This window comes from Agelaius tricolor, unplaced genomic scaffold (assembly GCF_023055355.1).
Source record: "Agelaius tricolor isolate 1412-34295 unplaced genomic scaffold, bAgeTri1.0.p SCAF_31, whole genome shotgun sequence".
Taxonomy (NCBI): Eukaryota; Metazoa; Chordata; class Aves; order Passeriformes; family Icteridae; genus Agelaius; species Agelaius tricolor.
The window spans coordinates 840,057-849,181 of record NW_027269291.1 but is presented as its reverse complement, the minus strand read 5'-3'; the positions used below and the strand labels follow the sequence as shown (position 1 = coordinate 849,181).

At 45.5% G+C, this 9,125-nt stretch overlaps 1 non-coding gene across 1 annotated transcript; it reads right to left on the bottom strand.

Annotated features, from left to right (window-relative positions):
* Positions 1 to 200: 200 nt before the first annotated feature.
* On the bottom strand, positions 201 to 272 carry TRNAQ-UUG (transfer RNA glutamine (anticodon UUG)). Its single transcript has one exon. It is a non-coding gene; the product is annotated as a tRNA-Gln (tRNA).
* Positions 273 to 9,125: the final 8,853 nt, after the last annotated feature.

The following is a 9,125-nucleotide window of genomic DNA, read 5'->3' as shown; positions in this document are numbered from 1 at the left end:
GCCCTCCGGCTGCCATCAGCCGCCTTTTCCCGCGCCTGCGCCGTGAAGCGCGGGCACCCACGCACAAAATGGAGCACGGCGGGCTCCGGGGCTGGCTCGGTGCTCCCAGCGCGGCCCCCGCAACCTCTCACCCTCCTCCGGTCCTTTCCTGTCCCCTCCTCGGCCCCGGGGCGGCGGCGCGGCGGGCAAAAAGAAACAGGAGGTCCCACCGAGATTTGAACTCGGATCGCTGGATTCAAAGTCCAGAGTGCTAACCATTACACCATGGGACCGCTGGGTGTATCGGGAGGTGCCGCGCGCCCTCCCTATCCCTCCGCAAGCGGGAAATAGTCCCGAATCCCACAGCCCGGGAATTGCGGGAATTGCGGGAATTCGGGAATTCCGAAACATTCCCGGCCCTCAAAACCTCCTGGAACCCCGGTACCACCGCCCTTCCACCCGCCGGGCCAGCCCCCAGCTCCGCTGCTCTGATTTCCACTTTTATTTATGTATTTTTTTACTTATTTTTAGATTTTTAAACTTGTTTTTGCCCTTATTTCTCTGGGGTTTTCCCCTTCTTTCTCCCCCTTTCTTTATGTTTCTCCCCCTTTCTTTATTTCCCACTTAGTTGTATGCTTCTCCTCTATTCCCCCTTTCTTTCTCTATTCCGCTTTTTTTTCTCCTTTTCCCACTCTATTTCCCCTTATTTCCCTATTTTCCTTCTATTTTCCCTAATTTCCCTTTCCCCTTCTCAATTTCCCTTTATTTATTTAATTTTCTCTTTCTCCTTTAATTTTTTCCCATTTATTTTTCCACTGCTCTCTGTGTTCCCCTTAATTTCTCTATTTCCCCTCCATTTTCCTCTTTTTATTCATTTTTCTCCTCTAAGTTATTTATTTTCCTATTTATCCTCTATTCCCCCTTTTCTTCGTGCTTTCCCTTTATTTTTTCCCTTCTATTTCCTATTTTTCACAGTTTTATCCTCTATTTTCCTTTATTTCTCTTCCATTTCCCCCTCTATTCCCTAAATTTCCCCTTTTATTTATCCCTTTTCCCTTTATCACCTCCGTTATTTCTCTTTCCCCTCTATTTTTTCTTTATTTTTCCCCTCAATTTCTTTTTTTGTAATTTCTCCTTTTATTTTTTCTTCCTCCCCTTTTTTCCTATCTTCCCTTTATTTTTCTTCCTCCCTATTTCCCCTTTAATTCTCCCATTTATTTTCCTATTTCCCCTCAATTTTTTCCTCTATTTTCTCCCTTTTAATTTCAAATTTCCCCTTTATTTTTTCTTCCCTCCTCATTTTTCCCTAATTCTTCAATTTTACCCTTTCCCCCCCCTCCCCAAACCCACAAATCCACACAAACACTTGGAATTTTTTAAATTTTTTTTTTTGCTTCTTTCTCTGTTTTTGCTTTTTATTTTTCACAGCGAAACAGTGGAAATAAAGCGAGTTGTGGCCAAAAAAACAAAAAAAACTTAATAAAATAAGGAAAACCCTCCTCCCTGGAAAAGAACTGGAGCCCACATCCATCCCAAATCCCAGCACAAGGGAAGGACGTGGGTCAGGAGAGGTTAGAGGGGCAAAAAAGGTGAAAACAACTCAAAAAAGAGGCAAAACAACATCCCAGAAATCACAATTTTTACCTAAAGAGCCTGAAATTTCCTGGGAAAAGCAGCACCTGTGGATGCTCCCAAAATTCAGCTCCGTCCCCCCTCCCTCCCCTGCTGCCATCACCGTCCCCAAAAAAACCCCAAACCATTGGAAAAATAGGAAAAAACCCCAAATTATCGACGTGGATTCCCCCAGCCCCGCGGGGAGGCTGGAGGGGTGAGAGGGAAGGAGGAAAAAATCCAAGGAAAAGCAGAAAAAAAAAGAGGAAAATTGAGTATTAAAAATAAAAATAAAATAAAAAATAAAAATAAAATCAGTCACAGCCCAAATCTGGGGCTGGTGAGGTCTGGAGCTTCCAAGGACTCAAAAATCACTTTCCTCAAGGGAAAGCAATCCCATAAATCCTATTTTTTTTTTTTAATCTTATTTTTTTTTAAAAGAATGTGTTCTTTGGAAAAATGTAAATTTTTTTAGTTTTTTCTATTTTAATTTTCTTTCCTTTTTTTTAAAAAAAAAACCTTTTTTTTTCTTTCTACCTTTTTTTAATTTTTTTTTTTAATTTTTTTTTTTTAAATTTTAATTTTCCTTTTCTCCCTAAAACTACGCCCGGGGAGTCGCCCCTACCTAGAGTCACCTATGGCTAAGAGGTAGATAAAAAATCGGGATTGGTTGGGGATGAGGATTCCTGGGATCGTTCCTGGGATCATTCCCAGGGTTGTTCCTGGATCGTTCCTGGGATTGTTCCTGGGATCATTCCCGGGGATTTTTTCCTGGGATTTTTCCTGGAATTATTCCCAGAGTCGTTCCTGGGATCATTCCTGTGATAATTTTCAGGATCGTTCCTGGATTGCTCCCAAGATTGTTCCTGGGATTGTGCCCGGGATCATTTTTGGGATTTTTCTTCCCAGGATCACTCCTGGATCGTTCCTGGGATCAATTCTGGGAATGTTCTTGGATCATTCCCGGGATCATTCCCAGGGTTGTTCAGGATCGTTCCTGGGATTGTTCCCGAGGTCATTCCTGGGATCATTTTCGGGATCGTTCCTGAAATCGTTCCTGGGAGCATTTTCAGGATCATTCCTGGGATCATCCCTGGGATCATTCCCAGGATTTTTCCCTGGATTGTTCCCAGGATCATTCCTGGAGTCGTTCCTGGGATCATTTTCAGGATCAATCCCGGGATCATTCCTGGAGTCATCCCTGGGACCATTCCTGGGATCATTCCTGGGGTCATCCCTGGAGTCATCCCTGGGATCATTCCTGGGATCATTCCTGGGATCATTCCTGGGGTCATTTTCAGGATCATTTTCAGGATCATTCCTGGGATCATTCCTGGAGTCATCCCTGGGATCATTCCCGGGATCATTCTTGGAGTCGTTCCTGGGATCGTTCCCGGGATCATTTTCAGGATCATTTCCGGGATCATTCCCAGGATAATTTTCGGGATTGTTCCTGGGATCATTCCCAAGGTTGTTCAGGATCGTTCCTGGGATTGTTCCCGAGGTCATTCCTGGGATCATTTTCGGGATCGTTCCTGGATCGTTCCTGAAATCGTTCCTGGGAGCATTTTCAGGATCATTCCTGGGATCATTTCCAGGATTTTTCCCTGGATTGTTCCCAGGATCATTCTTGGAGTCGTTCCTGGGATCATTTTCAGGATCAATCCCGGGATCATTCCTGGATCGTTCCTGGGATCATTTTCAGGATCATTCCTGGGATCATTCCTGGAGTCATCCCTGGGATCATTCCTGGAGTCATCCCTGGGATCATCCCTGGGATCATTTCCGGGATCATTTTCGGGATTGTCCCGGGATCATTCCCAAGGTTGCTCAGGATCGTTCCTGGGATTGTTCCCGAGGTCATTCCTGGGATCATTTTCGGGATTGTTCCTGAAATCGTTCCTGGGATCATTTTCAGGATCAATCCCAGGATCATTCCTGGGATCATTTTCAGGATCATTCTTGGAGTCGTCCCTGGGATCATTCCTGGGATCATTCCCGGGATTGTCCCTGGGATCATTCCTGGATCATTCCCGGAGCCGCCCCTGGCATCATTCCCAGCACTGTCCCCGAGGCCGTTCCCGGCTCCGTTCCGGACTCTCGGGATCGGCTCCCGCTCCCCTCCCGTTTCCCCGATCCCAAACCAGGAGCAGCGGGGTCGTGGGTTAGGGCTGAGTTTCCCCCTGGAATTCCGTGGAATTCTGGATCCAAGTGAAGCTGAGGAGCCAATGGGATCCTGAGGATGAATTCCCGCCCCGGTCCCGGTCGATCCCATGGATTTCCCGGGATTTAATTCACCCCGAGAGGCACCTCTGGCACAGGTCAAGGTTGGATTTTCCCCCTGGAATTCCATGGAATTCTCCATCCCGAGTGAAGCCGGACGTCTGCGGAGCCTGAGGAATCCTGAGGATGAATTCCCGCCCCGGTCCCGGTCGATCCCGTGGATTCCCTGGGATCAGAGCCGTGGGAGAGGCGGCGTTCCCTGCTTGGGATCAGCTCCTCCCACCCTGAAAATTCCCTGCCCTAAAAATCATCCCATCCCCAGGATCCCAAAAATCATCCCGACGCCGGGATCCAGGAATTCACCTCATTCCCAGGACCCAGGAATCCCTTCCAGGAATCCTCCACACGTTCTGCCGGAGCATCCCAAAACTCCTCGGGATCCATCAGAGCATTCCCAAAATCCAGCGGAACATCCCGGCCTGGCTCATCCCACGATTTTTTTTTTCCCCCATCTCATTCCACGATTTTGTCTCCAAGAGCTCCTGGGAATTCCCCTCCCACAAAAAAAACCAAAAAAACCTGGGAATTCCTGCCTGTGGATGAAGAGCCGGGATCCGGCAGGCGCTGGAGACTTTTCCAGGGGGATTCTTGGAAATTCTGGAATGTTCCAGAGCCTTCCCTGTGGCTCCTCCCTTGGAACGATCCCAAAATTCCTCCTCCAGCGGGAAGATCCCTGCGGCTCTGAGGTAGTTCCAGGCGTGTGATCCCAGCTGGAAGCGCTTCCAGGGAAAAAATCCAGCAGGGAAGAGCCTCGGGATGGTTCTGGGACCTCACCCGCCAGAAAATGTGGGGAAAAATCCAAACGAGCTTTTCCCTGGATTCCGCTTTTCCCTGGATTCCGCTTTTCCCTGGATTTCTTGGCACTGAGGGAGCAGATGGAGGAGTCCTGCGGGGCTGGGAATTTTGGAATTTTTTTCCTGGTTTTTCCATTCCAAACCGGACCCATCTCATTCCCGTTTTCCGTTTTGCAGAATTTTCCCTGGTTTTGGGGAAATTTTCCTGGTTTTTGGGAATATTTCCTGGGTTTTTTTCCATTCCAAGCTGGATCCATCTCGTTCCCATTTTCCTGCTGGTTTTTGGGTAATTTTTCCTGGTTTTTCCATTCTACTCCGGGTCTGTCTCATTCCCAATTTCCTTTTTGGGGAATTTTTCCTGGTTTTTCCATTCTAGTCCGGATCCATCTCATTCCCATTTTCCTTTTTGGGGAATTTTTTCTGTTTTTGAGAAATTTTTCCTGGCTTTTCCATTCTAGTCTGGATCCATCTCATTCCCATTTTCCTTTTTGGGGAATTTTTTCTGGTTTTGAGAAATTTTTCCTGTTTTTTCCATTGCAGTCCGGATCCATCTCGTTCCCATTTTTCCTGCTTTTCCCAATTTTCCAGATTTTCCAGAAAAAAAGCAGGAGATGCTCCAAGGTCTCTTCCTTCCCACGAACCTCTTGGATATCAATGGAATTTCCCTCTTGGAATTCCCTTGGGAATTCCGACAGCGCCGACGGCCCCAGGAATGGGAAAAGGGCGGGAAAAGCACCAAAGATTCCCTGAATTTTTGGGGATTTTAGGTCAAAAAATCCCAGAGATGGGATTGGGGAATGGCTGTTCCTGGTTTTTAGGGCCGGGATGGGAAATTTTGGGATCCCTCAGGTCGGGATTTCAAGTATTCCAAACCGCCTTTCCCTGGCAAAAATTCCAGGGAAAACCGGGAAAACGCCCCCGAGGGACGGGAGCTCTGCTGAGCCCAAATCCGGCTCCTTTCACCCCAAATTTTTTTGGGAATAAAAGTTCAGCATTCCCCCACCCCCATGGGGGGATCCCAGATTCCCCAATCCCAAATATTCCGGATGGGGAGGAGTCGTGGGGTGATGGGATTGGGGGAAAAAAACGGCACCAAAATTTGGCTCGTTTGGAGCATTTTGGAATCTTTTTTTGTTGAATGTTTCATCCAAAAAATTGGATTTTCCTGCAGGGACAAAACAACGGGAAATAACGGGATTGTACCAAGGGAAAATAAAGGATTTTACCGGGAAAAAATTGGGATTTCACCAAGGAAAAAAAAATGGATTTCATCAAGGAAAAAAAAGAGATTTTACCATGAGAAATTGGGATTGGAGCAGGAACGATCACCCTGTGGAGGTTTGGGAGCAGGGAGAGGCCGATCCCTGGTCGTGCTCGGGTTGGGAATTCTCCTCTCCCTCCTCCCTGTGCGTTTGTAGGGAATAAAAATCGGCTCCCGCTTAATGAAGGAATTCATTAATTAATTTCTCTCCCTCCTCCTCCGTTTTTTAAAGTTATCTCGAATATTTTTAAGCTTTTTTTTTCCTTTTTTTTAAAAATTATTTTTTGCTTTTTTTAAATAAATTTTTCTTTTTTAAAAATTATTTTCCTTTTTTTCTCTATATTATTTTTTTCCTTTTAAAAATTATTTTTCCTTTTTTAAAAATTATTTTCCCTTTTCTAAAATCAATTTTTCCTTTTGTTACTTAGAGTCGTTAATTCGTTTTCTTTTATTCATTTCTTAATTAATTTTTTTTTTTCCCTCGGTAAAACGGAGGCAAAAAAAAAAAAAAATCTCTTTTAAAATAAATTTTTTTTGTGGTTTTTGTGGTTTTTTTACATTTTTTATTTTAAATTTCACAGCACCATAGTGGAGAAGATGGATCGACACCACCCCCCTGGAATTCCGGGAAGGTCGGGATCGCCTTGGGATTCTGGGATCTTTAGGAATTTTCTATCAAATATAGAAAAAAAAAAAAAATCTCTTTATGGCTTCCGAGAGTGTGAAAATAAAACAAGCACAAAAAACCCCCTTTTTTTTTACCCCACTTTGCATAGAGAACGCTGCCCAGGAGTGGAAAAATTCCCAAAAATTCCACGGATTTGGCTGGATCTGATTGGGAAAAATCCTTTCAGCCAGCGCCGGGTTCAGGCTTGGTTTTTACCCCTTGAAATTCCCAGAAAAAAAAAAAAATTAAAATAAAATAAAATAAAAAAATGAAAAAAAAATTCAAGTTTTTCCCACCGGGGAAAACCAAATTCGGAATTTTCCCGGATTTTTTTTTGTTTTTGGAGAGCGACGATGCCTGAGAGCTGAAATTCCTCGGCTGGCTGGGAAAGGGCACAAAAATTCCATAAAAAAATATCAAAGCTAAGGAAGCTGCTGCCATCTTTTCCACTAGGTCCGGAATTCCCGGCGTTCTCTCCGGAACACCCGGATTTTTCCATAACAAAAAAACAAAACAAAAAAAAATTCAAAAAAAAAAAAAATTCTCTTTTTTTTTTCTCTCTTTTTCATTAAAAAAATAAAATCTTCCCCGTTAGCACCTCTTATATAAAATATCAGCGAAAAAGCCCCCGAAAAAAAAAACAAAAACCCAAAATAAAGTGAAAACAACCCAAAAAAAAAATCAGAATATTCCATAGCTGAGGTAATCACACCTGAGGTAGCTTTTTTTGAGCTTTTTTTGTGGTTTTTTTGTCATTCCCAGGGTTGTTGTTTTTTGTTTTTTTTTTTTTCCCTGGATTTGCAGAATTCCAGGGAATTCCCTCTGCCGCCTTCCCTTCCCTAAATCTGCTTTTCCTGCTGTTCCAGGAGGGGTTTTGGGGGATTTTCCCCCAAAATTCCTGCTGGGAAGGGCTGGGCTCCGTCAAATCGATGGCAAAAAACGTCAGGGCCGGGTTTGTCCCAAATTCCCGATTTTTAGACCCATCCCAGTTTTCCTCCCATCACTCCCGGCCCTCAAAATTCATCCCAATTCCAATTTTTTTTTATCCCAAATTCCCCTCTTTTTAACCTCCTTTGGGAACCCTTCCTTCCTCCTCCTCCCTCAAAATTCATCCCAATTCCACTTTTTTTTTTTCCTGCATTTTTCACCTTTTGCCCCAAATTCCCACTTTTTCACATCCCAGTTTCCTTCCGCTATTCCTGTCCCCCCAAACTCAGCCCAAATTTTCCCTTTTCCTCCCAAATTCCCATTTTTTTTTCCTTGTGGGGTCACTCCCAGATTTTCCTCCACCCCTCCAAATCCATCCCAGTTTTCCTTTCCCGCCCTCCCCTTCCCGTTTCGGGGGAAAATCCTGGATTTTGGGGCTGGAATTCCTGGAGCCCAGCCCTTGCTGGGAATCAGCAGCTTCGGACCCTTCCCAAAACATTCCCAAAAATCCCAAATCCTTTCAACCCCCCTGGAGTGCCGGGAATCAGCGCCCGCTGACATTCCTGAAATCTGAAATCCGCTTTTTTCTCTCTCGGGAACAGGGATTTTCCTGCAGAAATGAGGAATTCGGGGATCTTTTTTTTTTTTTTTTTTTTTTTTCTGCATAAATCGGGAAAAAAAAAATTCAATTTTGGGCCCCCGACCTCCAATTTTTTGGGGGAATTTTTTCCCCCGAAATTTTGAGGGAATTCTGGATTCAGAATTCCCGGGGGGGATTTTCCTGCTCTTTTCAGCTCCCCCCCCCCAACCCCTCCCCTGCACGGAATTCCCAAATTCTGATGGTGGAGATGAGGAATTCCATGGGGGGTTTTTTTTGGGTTTTTTTTTTTTTGGGATGCGATTCCCAATGGAATTCCCAGTTCTGCTGGGGGGTGAAATTCCCAGTCCCTGTGGAAGTGATTCCCAGTCCCTGCACATTCCTGATCCCCACGGATTCCCAATCCCTGCACATTCCCGATTCCTCTCCATTCCCAATCCCTGCACATTCCTGATCCCTGTTGAAGTGATTCCCAGTCTCTGCACATTCCCAATCCCTGCACATTCCTGATCCCTGCACATTCCTGATCCCCGTGGATTCCCGATCCCTGAATATTCCCGATCCCTCCACATTCCCAGTCCCTGTGGAAGTGATTCCCAGTCCCTGCACATTCCCCATTCCCGCACATTCCCAATCCCTGTGGAAGTGATTCCCAATCCCTGCACATTCCCAGTCCCTGCACATTCCCAATTCCTGCACATTCCCGATCCCTCCACATTCCCAAACCCTGCACATTCCCCATTCCTGTCCATTCCCGATTCCTGCGCATTCCCGATCCCTCCACATTCCCAAACCCTGCACATTCCTGATCCCTGCGCATTCCCGGTCCCTGTGGAAGTGATTCCCAGTCTCTGCACATTCCCAATCCCTGTCCATTCCCCATCCCTGCACATTCCCCATCCCTGTGGATTGATTCCCTGTCTCCCTGTGGATTCCCGATCCCTGCACATTCCCTGTCTCCCTGTGGATTCCCCATCCCTGTGGATTCCCCATCCCTGTGGATTG